Genomic DNA, 17363 nt, shown 5'->3' on the forward strand with positions numbered 1-17363 from the left:
TGAACCTACCGTGGAATAAATCGAAACTTGCCCAGCTACCTTCATTCTGCTATTTACTTTGTGACTGAAATATACAGAAAGCTACACACTAACTCAAAGGAGAGTCCCACCATCAAGAAATCAAAATTGTATTAGAAAGGTAGAGTCCTTCCTACCTTAATGTATATCCTAAGTTGAGATACCCTGTTATTATCTAATGAGTAAGTTACTTCAGTAAGATCATCACAAACTCTACTGAGTCACTGTAATCTAGAACCAGATGTCCAAGAACTAACACTGTAGCCAATGTATTTTATGATGTAATACTCTATACTTTTACTGTAAAAGATAAATTATTTCTGCAGGAACAAAAAAGTCCAGTAATAATACATCAACGTAGTGAAAGGAGCCATCACACAAGGATTTTCTATCAAAGAATGCTCCTCCTGATCGCCTGCTAAAATAACTTCTGGCAAGTCCAGTTCTGGACAGACTGAGCTTGCAGAGTGAGCCGCAGATATTTACCTCCTCTTCTTTCACCCAGCAATTTATCCTTTTTCAATAAACATTGAACTGTGCACCAGACTCTTTTCAGCTAAGTCTCAATATTCCAGATACACAAGCTTTTATGTCTAAGCACCAACCCAAATTGTGTGGAAGAGGTTGCTATCAGCTCTGGATCAAATTACAGCAGTCACTGAGGCCCCACCCCACTTCTCCTTTCGCACAGTCCATTAGACCTGAAAACAAATTTTTCCATGGTGCAGACAACTCCTGCATTTAGAACACTTCACAGAAAAAAGCAGATCATCCAGTGTGCACTCCCCATCCCCCAAGCTTAGTCCTTTCATCTCAGCCAAACAAGCCACAGCTCTGCTGAATGTGTTTATCACACTTTCAAGAGATATGAGCTCCTGCGTCACTGAAGCTCTAAGACTCACTAAGCTGCCCTAGTCCTCTGAGCTTTAGGGGCAGCCATTTTAGCTCAGAGCTTCTCCTCCGTGCACAACATGGCTTCTCCTGGAGTCTGCTAGGCTAACAATCAGAAATGAATGCTAGAAGAGCAGGCTGGACTCCTCCTATGCTCTTCTCTTCCCAACAAAGAATTAACTGTTTTCATTTCTCTCTGAAAAGCAGCACCTTTCTCCTCCTCAAATGTCATTCACCAAGATCTCCAAAGGTTCTTTTATTCCATGATTGATATGCTGGTTTGTTAGTCCCAGCAGAGCCCTGGTCAGAGCAGGATGACCCTGGGCCAGATCCTGTTCTACATCAGGATTTAGGGGTGCAGTGGGGGGACCTCCAGAATGCCTTGGCTTCTTGGAAGTCGTCCTTCCACACACAGAAGACATACCATCCGACTCTGCTTGCCAGATTCCAAAGTCTAATGACCTTTGTTAATCACCAGCCAGTCTGTCTGCATCAGCAGACCCTGCCAACAGACACACCCTTCAACACAAAGGCTGTAGCTATTCCTTTTAAAGGAGGTTCTCTGAAAGCTCCATTGTGTAGCAGAGAGGAAAACAAAATCTCTTCCCTTCAAAACTTCAAGCCTTTAGAAATAATGCAACAAAAGGCTTTCTGCTGTGTGTCTTTTGGAAAGTTTGAGCCTGATTTGCACAACATCAACAGAAGTTACGGTTCTGCAGAAGGAAAGCAGGGCACCTTCGGCATTAAGTCATCCACCTAGAAATGAAATTCATCTCTCTATGTAGTTCTCTAATATCTTGGTGTCTTCTGAAGCTATTATCAAGGATGCTAACTTCACTGGACACAAACATAAACTAACAATCTCCTTGTTCTGCTACAAAGGAGATTAAAGGGTTATGAGATCAGAAAAAGAGTCACTGATTTGGAAAAAGAAGAGATGATGAAAGTGATTTCCTAATGGGTTCTAGCTTTAATGTTGTTGCAGCCTCTGCCTCAAAAATAGCTCAGAGCCTTAGAAGAGGTTAATCTGCAGGCCGCTGAGAGAACCAGCATCAGGTAGAGCTGAATGGCCTTCAATTTCATGTCTGCACCAAGTACTGAAAGGAGGATGTAGCCTACTTTGAAAGCCATCTTGCTTTTGTGTACACATTTCTCCTGAAGACGCTGACAGAAGAAGAAAATAGAAGTTGCTGGCATGGCCCAATCAAAGAGATAGAAACTTGATATGTTTATGAGATGGTACATGGGCACACGTGCAAAAAGTGACAGCAAGTGGAGGGGAAGGGAGTAGGGAAGGACAGAGACAAAAACACACTGGACATGAAGATGACCCATTCATATGTTTTTGCAGCAGATGGTAATCCTCTAAGAAACCAAAACCGAGAAAAAAAAAAAAAAGGTGAGAAATAAGCTCTGCATATCTTCTTCATCAATCCCGAAGAGCAGCAACCCTAAGAGGCTAACCTAGTCACTGATCTGCTATAAAATTATGATTTTAAGTTAAAAGCTTTGATCTCATATCTATTGACTTCATTTAATAATACTATGATTATGAAATTAGCAATAATTTTTCTCACCAAAATCAGCAAAATCAAAAGGAAAAGAGGAAGTTTCTGAACTAACTAAAAAGAGTCTATTTCAAAAGGTCATGAGATGAATCTACATATCAAACAAGCACCCCTGTCTTCTACCCCAGATATATGTCCAGGCCCTTCAAGGTCAAATAGACCTCAGATGCCTAGACTTTAAACACCACCCATCATGATCCCTGCAAGGTGAACACAGATTCATTCTAAAATAACTGGCACCTAATGTGACTGGTCCTCCTAACATGAAACCCCTAAACCATCCTATTTAGTCACTGCCTTTAGTACTACTTATTCGTTGCTGGTTTGTTCAGTTTGCATTTACAGTTTGAAGGATTTCAAAATGTGGGGTTTTGACGGGCAAACCCAAAATCCAATTGTTTATGTTTGACAAACTCTTGAAGATATAAAGAACATCCAGAGATGATGTCAAAGATTTGAAACATATATACAGAAATGGGGAAAAGTAAATTATGGACAAAGCCTGCTCATTTTCAATCTTAAGAACACCAATTTTAATTTATATGACCTGCCCACCTACTTTCTGTGCTCAGAATTCCAGAGATCCATTTGCCTCAGTTTTCCCTCCTGTGAAGGAGGAAGGAGACAAACCACAGCTTCATCGTCCATCCTTCCAACTCACTGCTCAGACGCAACCGGAGCGGGGAGGTGTTGACATTGTACAGCATTCTTACAGGCCCGCCACCATCACTTGGTCCAGGTCAGCTTGGCAAACACTGCTCTTTAGTTTGAGGGCCCAGGAGCATAAATGTGGTCCTCAAGTCAAAATCCCAGCTCTCTTCAGGAAGTGATCAAATTAAAAGGCATAGGCCTTGCCTGGATCTAACCTGTTCTCTGACTGAAGGACTGCAGCCCAGAAATAAAGCTGTGAAGCACCACAGCCATGTGATTCAGTAGCAACTAATTATAACCTTCAAAGCCTTTGAGAAATAGAACCAGAAACACCATAAGGTGCTTTTCCTCTGTCCACTCCAGAAACCTAGTTTCATTTATAAGACACTAAACTTCCCAGTTCTCCTCAATCATAATTCTAATAAAAGGCTCTCATTAGCACCTGTTGTTTGAACTTTTCTTAGTTTTCTTTCTTATGAATGGAAAAACCAATTATCCAAGGACAGGTAATAGAATACATAAATTCTGGAATAGTTCAGCTAGAAAAACAGAAAAATCAAGAGACTAAAGATCATTCTAAAAAATGTATTTGCAGATCAGAAATTGTTGATATGCTGAGGTCAAAGATTTGTGATGTGTATTGGGAGATTAATATTTTCAGTTGCAAGCCCCAGGACCTTAAGATGAAAAATGATTTTTTTTAAAAAGGCACTAGTAAACTTATAAATGTTGGGTTGCTATTCTTAGCAACAAGGGAAGTTCTATATCACTACTAATCATTTACACTTGTTATGGCTGAAGTGGAAGTTCTAATAATTTAATAATCATTTAAAGCATCTTTCCAAAGAGTAATGACCTGAAAAGTTGAGGTGAAATCTCTTTCAGGAACAGCAGTTATGGAATCAAATCTACAAATGCAAATATAGAATGTCTAAATATATATATCTATACACAAACACACATAATTATAGATATAATTAATGACATACAGATATATGTAATTAATTTTCTTGATTTAATTTTAACTCATATATGGGCATATGCCCTCCAAATTTAACAAGAGCTGGGGGCAGAATCAGTTCTTTTCTGAATAAATACAAATGACATCGGTACTATCTCCATGTTATAGTGTAAAACAATAAACCAGCAGGCAGGGCGTGGTGGCTCACGCCTGTAATTCCAGCACTTTGGGAGGCCGAGGTGGATGAATCAGGAGGTCAGGAGTTCGAGACCAGTCTGGTCAACATGGTGAAACCCTGTTTCTACTAAAAATAAAAAAAATTAGCCGGGTGTGGTGGTGGGCACCTGTAATCCCAGCTACTCAGGAGGCTGAGGCAGAGAATTGCTTGAACCCGGGAGAAGAAGGTTGCAGTGAGCCGAGATCGCGCCACTGCACTCCAGCCTCGGTGGCAGAGTGAGACTCTGTCACTAAATAAATAAATAAATAAATAAATATAAAAAAAAAATAAACCAGCAAAATAAACCAACAAGCAACTTCCAACAACAAGCTACCTCCAACAATCCCATAGCATTTGGTACTACTATAGATTCTGGCTCACCATGTAGTCTTCAAATGACCTATCAAATGTTTATACTTTTTGCTACATGATCTAAGCAGTTCTGTGTACTCTTGGCAATTCACCACACTAATGAAAGGTTTAACGTATCAGGGAGGATAAATAATTAAGGAATTCAGAAGGGAGACACAGCTGTTCTTCAAAACCAAATTTTCAGAAGAGAAAGGATTAATTTGCAATCACATATGTAACCCCCAATATGAGACTGAATTTAAATAGTAGCAGGGAAATACCATGAGACGAAGTCCTGCCAATGCATGTGGCCTCTGTTGTATACAGTTGGCCTGGTCCATCTGTGGGACCTTGTATATAAGCACAAAGTCTGAAGCAGGCAATTTGCAGATTAATAACCCAATCACCTACTGGCCAAGGATGCTAGCCTTCAGGTTACTTTTTATTTTAGGATCGCTCTCCTGCATAAAGTTTTCAAGTACTACAGAGTATGCTGGAGTACTATTTCTTAATAGATACCTTTGGAATCATCATTAAAATGAAATGAGCATCTAGGGATGTAATCCAAGTGGCTAAAAATGTTGGATATGTAAATAAGAAGTCATTCCGGCTGAGTGACCTGTTATGAAAGCAGGTAGTAAGTGTCTCATACAGAAAGAGATACTACATACCTTCTGGAGAATTCATGCATTCCTTTGCAATGATATAAGGCTAATTGAGGCCAACAGGCCAATAGGCAGTCTGCCAGCTCTCCTGTCCATAGAAAAGGAAGCGTGTGATTTGAATAAGGAGATAAAAGGAGAGAAGGGACAAGAAAAGAAAGGGAGGAAGCAGGCTGATATCTCAGTAGCTTTAGACTTCATTGTCTGTAAAGGGGAACTTGCAGTTCACTGGATAATTCTAATTCTGAGAAGCGTCTTGACAATTTTCTTGAGATGTGGTTTAGAAACAAAACAAAACAAAATGAAGATGACTCCCCCTCAATGAAATTCTCAAAATGCAACCATGATAAATGAGATTCCAGCTCATCATGTCCTTTCAAATGATGGGAACCCATTCTTGGTGTCCTAAGAATGAGTAAGTGAGAAATAATAAGTATTGAGGAATTCTCTGAAATGTCATGGGTTCACCAGGAAGTTCCTTGGAAACTGCAGCTGTTCTTGCCCTTGTACTTAGAACAACAGATAACTGATTTCTCCCCCACCAGAGCTAAACCTCGCCCAAACAGCAGAGACAGAAAATCACGGTGTTGCTTTATCGACTCTTCAGAATGCTGGCTGGGTTTCTACAGACACTTTTCACACAAGAACTCTCATTATAAAAATTGTAAAATTAAAGGGAAGTTGCAGATATGCTGCTGGGTCTTCATTACAGAACTGATTAAGACGCAGAGTAAGCAGAAGCTGCAGTACAAGTCATCTTCCACATCATAAAAGACCAAGACATGAATTGAGAACTTTCCCTGGGGGCTGGTCAGCCTGACTGACCTCGGGCCTTGGGTGTGTCTTCATGGCCCAAAGTGTTCGTGGCTCACAAGATTCAGCCAAACATACCAAGTCTCAATTTTACAGATTCAGTGAATGAATCCAGAAACCATTTTTAACAACTTACCTTGTTTTCTATTACTATGCAAAGAAAAAAAAAATGATGTATGGCCAGTGGCTTGCGGAGTGTGTGAGGAAGTTTTGCTGAAATAACTTCTTTTATCTGGGGAAAATCTCAATCTAATCTCCCTGAGACTTGCTCACTTTTGTATGCTCATCATTTGCTCAAAAAATTCAGACAATTCACTTGCTTTAGATGAGAATGATTCTGAGCCTGCCTCCATCAGTGGCAGCCCCTGATGTAATAACCCTTCCAGTCTATTTTCTTATAGCAGACAAAACTGATTACCTAAGCCTGGCACCTGGATCTGCCTGTCTGTGTGTCTTTCTCCAAACCATGGTTTCTAATATAACTACCCTGTGAGGATAAAGTCCTAAACCCCTGCTTTCTGAAAAGGCAAACAGTGCCTGAGCCTATATAGACCGTAAATGCTTTCAAGTCCTCCTACTCAAGGGGACTGTGATTTTTTGTTTTCCTCTTCTTGACTTCTGCCTGTAGCAGAAGCCAACAGAAGGCTGTCCTTCTCTCTTATCAAACTAACCAACTGGCCCATTCAGATACATTAGTTTCCCCACCCTTGCTTCAACAAATTAATGCAACCTTATAGCAGGAGAAACATCCATATGTGCTTCTATATGGGACTGGAATATACTCCAAAATTAGAAATTTTCTAAAAATGAAAGCTAAGAAATTTCTTTCTCTTGCAATCCCCAATCTACTTTTAGCAAGTAAGCTTATTCCTAAAACTTCTTACATCCCAAGAACTGAGCAGAAAGCTTAGACATTTGTCCACCAACACAACAGTAGGCTTTATTACCAGGTGAAAACACTACAGTGCTCAGTTAAGGAGCCAAGCCTCGCATTCCATATATCCTTAATGATAAATCCCACTTTTGCCCAACAAAGTTAGGTTTTTCAGCATATCCACTGTTGAGCTGTTTTTAAAAAAAAAGAAAAAAAAAACATACAGAAATGCCTATCCAGCCATTAAGGAATTTGTTCTCAGGTCACTAAAACCAAAAAGCAACAGTAGGTATGATGTCTCTGCCTGCCATCTTCACCTTGAGAGCAAGTCTTTTGAGGCCCTTACTTTGATCATTTTGTTAAATGAAGAGATTAGATCATGACGTTCAACCTTTTTGTACAAAGGACCTGTTTTACAAGATTTTCTTCTCATATTTTCTAAGATTTTTTTTCCTGATTAAATTCATTCCCTTACATTTTATTATTCAGAGGCATATAAATGCCAATCTTCATGTGACTGCCTTCTTATAAATTAAATCCAGGGGCTTTCCTTGACAACTCTATCTTAGCCACCACTCCCAACCCTTACAAAATCTACAAAATTGAAACCCCTAACTCACACCACCAACCCACACACAGTTTCTCTCTACCACAATACACTACTTTATTTCCTTCACTATTGGCATGACCCTTGTTTGTTTGTGGTCTTTTCTTCCCACCAGAACACAAGTACCCTTAGAAGGAGTCTAGGTCTGTCTGGCTCTTCAGCCTTGGGAACACTCAGTGTACTCAACAGGTACTCAGAAATATACGCTGAATGAAGGAAGGAACAAATGAATGAACTAGAGCTTCTGAATGATAGGATTCCAACCAACCAACAGAGATTGGTCATGAGTGTTAGATGACTCTACTAACCCTGTGTTGTCATAAAGCAGTAGTCCCAACGAGCGGTAATTTTATTCCCCGCTTGCCCCAACTTGGGGCTGTTTGGCAGTATCTGCAGGCAGTTTTAGTTATCATACCCAGCATCTGTGGGTAAAGGCTATGGATACTGCTAAGCATTCTACAACGCACAGGACAGCCCCCACAACAAAGAATTATCTAGCTCCAAATGTCAATAGTGCTGAGACTGAAAACTTAATGATCTCCAGGTATTTTCATTCTCTGCATATAACCCACCTGTCTTCAGAGGCCCTTTATGGGGTTCTGGCTGGGGAGTCTCTGGATCCTTAGAGGGTCAACAACCTGGGAGAGCCCAGGTCCAAGATTTTATAATTGTGTGGTTCTAAATGATCTTAGCAGCCCTCATGCTATATGATATCATGATGAGTTTTCAGTTTTATTTTTCTAATTTGGGTATGTTACCAAAAATCTCTTCAGAAAAAAAAAAAAATCCTAGGCGAAGGCATGTGACTGGTCTGTCTTTCCTAGTGATACGGCCTTTGTATCCACCCTTGCACAGTTGATAATCCTGTGAGTTTTGTGAGTAAGGGGCAAATGTCATTAAAAATGGTCAAGTCAGCTGGGCACAGTGTCTCATGCCTGTAATCCTAGCACTTTGGGAGGCTGAGGTGGGCAGATCACTTGAGGTAAGGAGTTCGAGACCAGCCTAGCCAACATGGTGAAACCTCTTCTCTATTAAAAACACACACAAAAATTAGCCGGGCTTGGTGGCAGGCGCCTGTAATCCCAGCTACTCGGGAGGCTGAGGCAGGAAAACTGTTTGAGCCTGGGAGACAGAGGTTGCAGTGAGTCGAGATCATGCCACTGCACTCCAGCCTGGGTCACAGAATGAGATTCCGTCCCCCCCCAAAAAAAGTTAAGTCTTTAGCATGTGGCCTCTGACTAAAATTTCTGTGAAAAACAATGCATATGTTCTCCTCTCCAATGTGTAAAATCATCTTCTTTCAAAGTGACAGGGCCCCAGGCTACTATAAGTCACTCTTCAGAGGACAAGTAATACGTTCCTTTTTATTCTTATATCCCCAGGGCCCGGCATAAGTCTGGCTCTGATGAGATTTGTGCTATGAGTACTAACTGTATGCAGGCCTGCTTTCCAGGAGAAAATTAACCAGTGGTACAAAATCGAACTAAATGTTCAAGAACCTAAGGAATTCCAGAGAGCATCCATGAACAGAAAAACAAAACAAAACCTAGTGCTTATGAAGCTAATGAAGCCACATCACAGTGGTTAGCTGACTACTGAGACACTAGCAATTCTAAGTCTCCACTAGCAATTCTAAGTTTCCACTTGTCCATGAGTTTTAAGTAAATGACCATCCTCCTTTTCCTCATCATCCATGGAGAAGATGCCTCTGGCTGCATTGTTCCACCTATGTGTTTATAACACTGCTAAGCTACCCTGAACTGATGTGACACCTGGAGTCATCACCTGACTACACTTGAGACCATTTGGTTGCCTTCCCTCCACAAAGCCTTTTTTATTCTTGTTTGCAAAGTATCCTGGAAAGCCAGAGGAACAATTCTGTCCTATAGCTCAAAACTGTATAAACATTTTCAGTGGAGGGAGTGTAACAAAATCAGGTAGAAACAGAATTTTTTCTTCTTAGCCTCCCTGAAAAATATTGAAATATTATTTGTGCCTTCCTTAAGTCAAAGAGAAGACTCTACTCTAAAAGTTAACCATCAATAGGTTCATCATGTCCAATGGAGAGGAGATCTTAAAGACCATATAGTCCAACCTGGTCCAACATCTTCATTTTCCAGAGAGTGAAACTGAAGTCTCAAGAAAAATAACCTGCCCAAGCCTTCTGGCACATGCATTTTCTGAAGCCAGAAAAAAAATCTTTTGAATTTCATAATTTGAGACAGGACCTCACAAGTAAAGACATTACATACGTGTCAGTTGTTCAACAGTATTCACACTTAAGGTCCATGCCCCGTATATTCTCAGTAATGAGTCTTCATCAGGAAGGCAGATTTCAGAATAACCACAAGTGTCTCCTCTACTCTGAATCCACACCCAGGAGAGTAACTGAAAAGGTACAAAATCCATTTTTTGCAGATTGACTATTCAAAGAACTTCTTAGGCATGCAAGCAGTGTGTTTATACTTTGGAAACATGTTTGGAAGACTGAAAGTTGCTGGCAAAGGTATACACAGAAGAACAAGAGCTATAACACTGAATTATCTTTAGAATCCAACCTCATGGAGTCGGAACAACGTTATGTAGTAGCTTTATGCCTGCCAAATCTACCCCATGAGAAACATCATCTTGTTTCTTATGGAAAATGTGCACTGCCAACAAAGTCACTGAAGAGGCTAGCTGAACGAGCCTTAGGAGGATCTGGACATAGCAGGGTCGGTTCATGTAAAATGGAAAGGAAAGGAGTAGTCAGCCTTACGAATGTCTGTCAAAAAAAGCCAGCCTCTTTGTGGAACATCTAGTGAATGACTCAGACTAATGATACCAGAATATTGTTCATACTGGATTTCGCTTCAAATTATATACTGCATTCTGAAACCAACTTGGAATATTTTTCTCTCTTTACTAATATATTAATTTATCTTTATCCATTCTTTATTTATCTAACTTTATTCCTAGAGGGTATCTATATCCATTTGTTGGATATAAAAAAATCTAAATGTATCAGAAAGTCTGGGAATCATCTTTAACTTTTAAACTATCTCCCCTAAGGGTCTCTTAGAAGAGCCTGTTATCATTCTGAAGAGAATAGCTTAGAAAATCAGGAAGATGTTGAGATCTCTATGTTTGTTCACGGTTTTCCTCCATGTAGAACACTTTCACCTGCTTTTGGAAGGTCTAAGTAATTCCCATCCTTTACGACAGTGGTTCTCAAAGTCTAATCCCTGGACCAGCAGCATCAGCATCACCAAAGAACTTGTTAGAAATGCAAATTATTGAGTTCCACCCAAGACTTGAATCAGAAACTCTGGTGTTGAGGTCCAGTAATTTTTTTTTACATATTCTCAGGGTGATTCTGAGGCCCAAGCAAGTTTTAAGACCAAGCTCAAGTTTTCCTTCCTGTATGAAACAGTCCCTGAGACCACCAGCTAGAACAGTGAGCATTCCCTGCTCCACTGCATTGGAGCCCTATTTTAAAATGCTGCCGACTGGATGAATGCAATAATAGCTACGCAGTCCTTGAAGAGCACAGGAGACAACTACTGTTTGCAAATATTTAACTTCTTCTATAGCAATTAATGAGAAAATACTAAGTTGCAGAACCAGCATCAGAAACTAACATGAGTACACTCATAAAAGACAATTACTGGTCTTGAAAGAATGAAGACTGTGGCTACTTCAAGTGCTGATACTGATACCTACCTCCCTTAAAAACTTCAGAAGGGTTCGTGACACAGTGTCCTTGATATTTCTAAAGCAGGACATGGATCCACAAAGGAAAGAATCAGAGTATTTTACCTAGAAAATACTAAGAGTTGGGTAAATCCTCAGGATCCCAGACTCTTCCATGACATGATGCTTTCGTGATAAATAAAATCTTATTAGAAAATACCTCCAAGCTTAGAGTGGTCATTTGATTGTTGCCCTAAAGCTATATTGCAGGGCTAAACTCTCAGTTAAGAACCAACATCTGAAGACAAAGATGTGTCTGGAAATCTCTCAAAAGAAAGATATATGCTTTAGGCTAACCAAAGAAACTTCCAGAAAAAAATGGTGGCTAATTGTCTCACACTGCTAACAAAGGCTTGGCTGGGGAAAAAGAAAGACAAAATATAGACAAAGAAAAAAAGAGTTTGGCCACACCAAACCCATAAACTGACAGGACCCTTGAATCAAAAGCAAGACTTAAAACTTAGAATCATGAAGTTCAGAGAGAAAAATTCAACTGTGTCCTGCCCAGGAACCTAGCCAGAACCCTTTTAAACTGCTGAAGGACTACTGCAGCAAGTCAAGCCATCAAGACACAAACTCAGGTTCTAAAAGCAGAATTAAGCAGGGCTTGAGGAGGGGATTTAAAGAGATGTTTCTCTCATTTTTTGAGGGCCAAGAAAAAGTTCTGCTAGTTATGCCTCGAAGACAAATGAGTTATTTAAAAAAAAAAACAAAAAAACTAAAACAAGGGGTGGAGGACGACAGAAAAATGTAGCATGGAAAAGACCCATGAAAAAATCTATTTTGGAGGCACAGGACACAGAAGAAAATTATATACAACAATTAACAGAGATTCTATGAACGAAGAGATCAAAGACAAGATGACAAGACATCAGCACAAGATGAAAGAGAGGCTGGCAGTTGAAGAAAGAAAATGATGACAAAAATAATATCATTGCAGAAGTAATAAATATACTAAAGTTATAAGAGGCAAAATCCACAAATCAAAAACAATGTTGATGATGTAGAAAACAGTCTTCAAAAAACTGCACAAAATGCAGACGAAAAGGACAAGTAGATGAAAGCAAGTGGAGAAGATGACAGATAAGAAGGTTTGAAAACAGATCGAACATACAGATAAAAGGTTTCGTAGAAGTAGACAGCAAAACAAAACAAAGCAAAACAAAATATGCTTAAATCTGTGGTAGAAAATACTTAGTTGAAATAAAAGAGTATCTGTTATTCCAAGAAAAAGTAAGACTGAATCAGTAAAATGGAAACATCTTGGTGAGGTTACAGAATTTCAAGGCTAAACATTGAATCCTATATACATCAAGACCTTTAACAATTAGTCAATTATAACAGAAATCTAAGTCAGGTGTCCTCTGACTTTTTCACAGTAACATTTGATGACAGAAAAAAAGTGAAGCTGTGTCTGTAGAGGCTCAAGAAAGAGAGAACAATACCCAAGTATTCAATTCCCAACTAAGTTCACAACCAGTTTTTTAAATATATAGAAGTAATAAAAAGTGATTTTCTAATCAGCATAGTCAGAGAATGCAGCATGTAAGTAACTTTTCTTCAAAATACAACCAACGGAAGGTTCAAAATCAAGATCTCAAGAATAGGTAATTTAGAGGTAAGCAGAAGCTGTGAGCATTGAATCCACTTACATTTAGAACTAAAATTGAATAATTGATAATACTTACAAAATAAAATTATAATTCCTTAAATGTAGTGGTTATAACAATAAATAATTCCGTAACAATAACTATAAAAGTATGTCGAATTGGAAAAAAAAACTTAACCATAATAAAATACACAGATGGAAGTGAAAAAGCTTTAGAGGATAAATATTAACGGGCAGCAGTGGCTCACGCCTGTAATCCCAGCACTCTGGGATGCAGAAGCAAGTGGATCATTTGAGGTCAGGAGTTCAAGACCAGTCTGGCCAACATGGTGAAACCCATCTCTACTAAAAATACAAAAATTAGCCAGGTGGTAGTGGCATGTGCCTATAATCCCAGCTGCTCGGGAGGCTGAGACAGGAGAATTGCTTGAGCCTGGGAGGCAGAGGTTGCAGTGAGCCGAGATCATGTCACTGCACTCTTGTCTGGGTGATAGAGTCTCAAAAATAAAAAAAAAAAATAAATAAAAATATATATATATATGTATATATGGGCAAATATTCTCAACTTTCATAGCAGGACAGAAATACTCATACTATTTCATTTCTGAAGTTAACAAATTTCCAAATAAAGGTGTAAGAACATTAATTTAATCAGTAATAAAAATAAAAACAGACTATAGCTTTGAATTACTAGAGGAAAGAACTCAAAGAAAATGCAGATTATATAATAAAATGAAGAGGACAAAGGAAATTGCACAGAAATATAAAAGAGAATGCATAAAATTAATTAGAATTAGGTATATGTGATATATCAATAAATGTGAATTGGATAATTCTTCCTCTGGAAAATATCCCCAGAGTAAATTGAAAAACAATCTCTAACTGGATTCTGTCTGTAAGAGACACATATATAGTAAAATGATACAAAAAGTTTGAAAATCTAATATCATTAAACATATACCAAGCAAAAGAAGGAAGAAATCATGATTAGTGTTATTCATGGTTAAATTCAAGATACAAAAGCTTTTAACATGATAGAGATGAACACTTAATAATGTAAAAGTACAATCCACAATGGAGATTTATTATGAATATTTATGCTCTCTAGCAGCACCAAATAAATAAAGAAATAAAGATGGCAACAGATACAAGAAATAGGCATAAGCACTTAACAGATTAATTGGAGAAAGACCACCAAGGATATAATTCATGTAATTCATAAAACTGAGTTAAGAGGTACATTTCATATTCTATATCTGGAAATAGAAAACATATTTTCATTTCAAGTATCTGTGAGACATCTACAAAAGTTTTCAAGTGCCCGTGGAGGTTTATAGAAGTCTTTAATGCCACAATTAAGAGATAATACATTACAAATTTAAAAAATAGTACACAATTTCTACTTACAGTGAAATAAAGGTATGTTAAAAAAAAAAAAAAAAGAAAAATCCCAAACATTTGAGAAAATTTTTTAACATTCTCCTAAGCAATTTCTGGGGTAACCAGAAATAAAAACTCACCAGTAGAATATGACTTTTAAAATGCTATGTATTTAAATATGGAATCTGGTAAAAGCAATACTTAGAGGAAATTTCACAGATCTATGAAAATTATAAAGCAAGAAATAATAATACTAAATGAATCAAACATCTAACTCAAGTACAGGGGGAAATGGAAAGACAGAAGAAGAAAAGTGGAAGAAAAGATTTGACTACAATAAAAACAAACTCAGGAATCAATATATTACATAATAAGGTAATTTCCTCAGTAACTTTTATTTTTTAAAAATATGCTATATAAAATTAAATTAAAACAATTAGCTAGCCTAATTAACAACAAAAAGGGAGTAGGGCAAAACATAAATATAGAAAATAAGTATAAGAAGTAGACACTATCCAAAAATGTAAAGGAAAATGTATTATAATTTTTAAATTACCATGTAAGACTCATGGCAATATATGTAAAACTAATGTAATGTGTCTAGAAACACATATATTACCAAAATTAATCCAAGAAGAAGCAATATCAATGAAAGACTAGCAAACAGTCAAATAGCCAACCTAATCACCAAAACATCTTAAGTGACATTAAGGAATCAGTAAATCAGATGCTTTTTAAACTGGTCTAAAGTCTCAAGCACAAGATTGTTACCAATGTATTTCCAAATCCAGTGTGACACAGATTACAGAGCTTAGTCCACAATAAATACTAGTAAAAAGCAGAAAAATGTCACTTAGAAATATTGAGGCAGAAATTCAAAATAAAATCCAGGAACTCATTAAACAAATATCCCTCCAACATCAAGTAGGGTTGACTGAGAAAAGTCAATTTCAATACAGGAAAATCTATCAACACTCCACTATATTAAAATGTCAAAAAATAAAATAATAATTTTATCAGTACCAAAGAGGCTGAAGAGCACTTGATGCAATTCAAGATAAACTCAGTGTTATACTTAATGATGAAACATTAGAAAAATTAAAGTAAAAAACCAGACAAGGATTATCACTGGTAGTTAGCATTGTTGTGGAAATGCTAGCCAATGCATTTGTACAAGAAAACAAAGTAAGAGAAACAACTGCTAGAAAAGAGGAGATAAAGTTTTCAAAATTTACAAATAAGGTAAATTATCTAGGCGTGGGCGCAAGTGAATAACACTTTCATTTTCTACTTAATGATGTGAAAAATTTTCAACAAATTTCAACACGTTAAACATTTAAAAATAATCATCAAATGTAAAACAACTGGGGTGATTGATAAAGTACTAGTTATCAATAAACTCAACTTTCTTATTTCAGATTACTAAGAATGTTGACTCTTCTGCTGACAATGACATTCTTTTTTTCCATCCTGTCTGGGATTCTTGAAGGACTACTTCTAAGTCAATAACCTCAGACAATCCATATTCAGTGATTTTAGAAACTCCAGCCTTAAGGTTATGAAGATAATTTTTGGTGATTATATCTTTATATCATCAATTCTCAATCAACACATTGCTCTACCCATACCTTTAAAGGAAAAGCAGGGATCTGTTATCACGGCAGAAGGGAGGCAGGAATAGATTGTAGCTCCAGGCAGAGCAGCATGCGGAGGCTTGCATTGTGAATTTTAGCTCCAGATTGACTGCAAGAACAAACCAGCAATCCCAAGAGGACCCACAGGCCCTCTGAAAAGAGCAGACTGCTCCTGCAGGACCCAGGAGACACTGCAAATACTGTGAGTGCCCCAGCTGCAGAAATGGGAAAGGGAGACCCTCCTCTCCCAAACACACACCCCCCACTGGAGAAGCTGAAGGTCTGTTTGCAGGAGAAGTTTCCGACTTTACCTGGAGCTGAGTCAAGTTAGAGAGCCAAGTGAAATACAGGGGTAGAGGAAGCAGCAGGAAGGCCCTGGGATCTCACTGGGTCCCCAAGCGGCCCATTCCTGCCTGGCATCACAGGGATCCATTGGGAGGGTGGCCAGAGGAGGAGGGGGTAAAACTCCACAGGGAGAAGGAACTCTGTAGCTGAACTTTGTAACAATTTAAACGTGGTGAGAAGCCTCCTGGCCAGAACTCCGGGGAGGGCATAAATCCGGCATGCAGACTACACAGGTGTGGAAGAACTAAAACCCTTTTTTCTCGCAGCTGGGAGGTGCGTAGCCTCAGAGAAATTTTCAAGCCCATCTCGCCCTCCACCTGGAAACAGACTCAGGGCTGTTGCGGGGGTCACGGTGAGAGTGAGACCAGCCCTTCATGACTGCTGGCTTTCCCCCACTTCCCTGACAACCTGTACGACTCAGCAGAGGCAGCCATAATCTTCCTAGGTACACAACTCCAGTGATCTGGGAATCTCACCCTCATCTCCCACGGCAGCCGCAGCAAGACCTGCCCAAGGAGAGTCTAAGCTCAGACACATCTCTCCCCACCCTACCTGATGGTCCTTCCCTACCCACCCTAGTAGTGGAAGACAAAGGGCATATAATCTTGGGGATTCTAGGGCCCCGCCCACCTCTGATCTCTCTCCACACTATTATAGCTGACAGTTTTTAGAAAATGCCACCTCCTGGCAGGAGGCCAACGAGCACAAAAATAGACCATTAAATCACCAAAGCTAAGGACCCTCAGAGAGTCCATTGCACACTCTGCCACCTCCACCAGAACAGGTGCTGGTATCCATGGCTGAGAGACCCCTTAGACAATTCACATCACAGGACTCTGTGCAGAAACCCCCAACCAGCCTGTTGCTGCGTAGACTCGCTGGGTAGCTAGACCCAGAAGAGAGATAACAATCACTGAAGTTTGGCTCATAGGAAGCCACATCCATAGGAAAAGGGGGAGAGTACTACACATCAAGGGAACACCCCTTGGGACAAAAGAATCTAAACAACAGTCTTCAGCCATAGACCTTCCCTCTGACAGAGCCTACCCA

General features: G+C 39.0%; 1 protein-coding gene across 8 annotated transcripts in view; it reads right to left on the bottom strand.

Annotated features, from left to right (window-relative positions):
* Positions 1–17363, bottom strand: part of ZNF462 (zinc finger protein 462) — a 153603-nt gene that overhangs the window by 91412 nt on the left and 44828 nt on the right. The window lies entirely within an intron of this gene.

The sequence above is a fragment of the Pan paniscus genome, chromosome 11 (assembly GCF_029289425.2).
Source record: "Pan paniscus chromosome 11, NHGRI_mPanPan1-v2.0_pri, whole genome shotgun sequence".
NCBI lineage: Eukaryota > Metazoa > Chordata > Mammalia > Primates > Hominidae > Pan > Pan paniscus.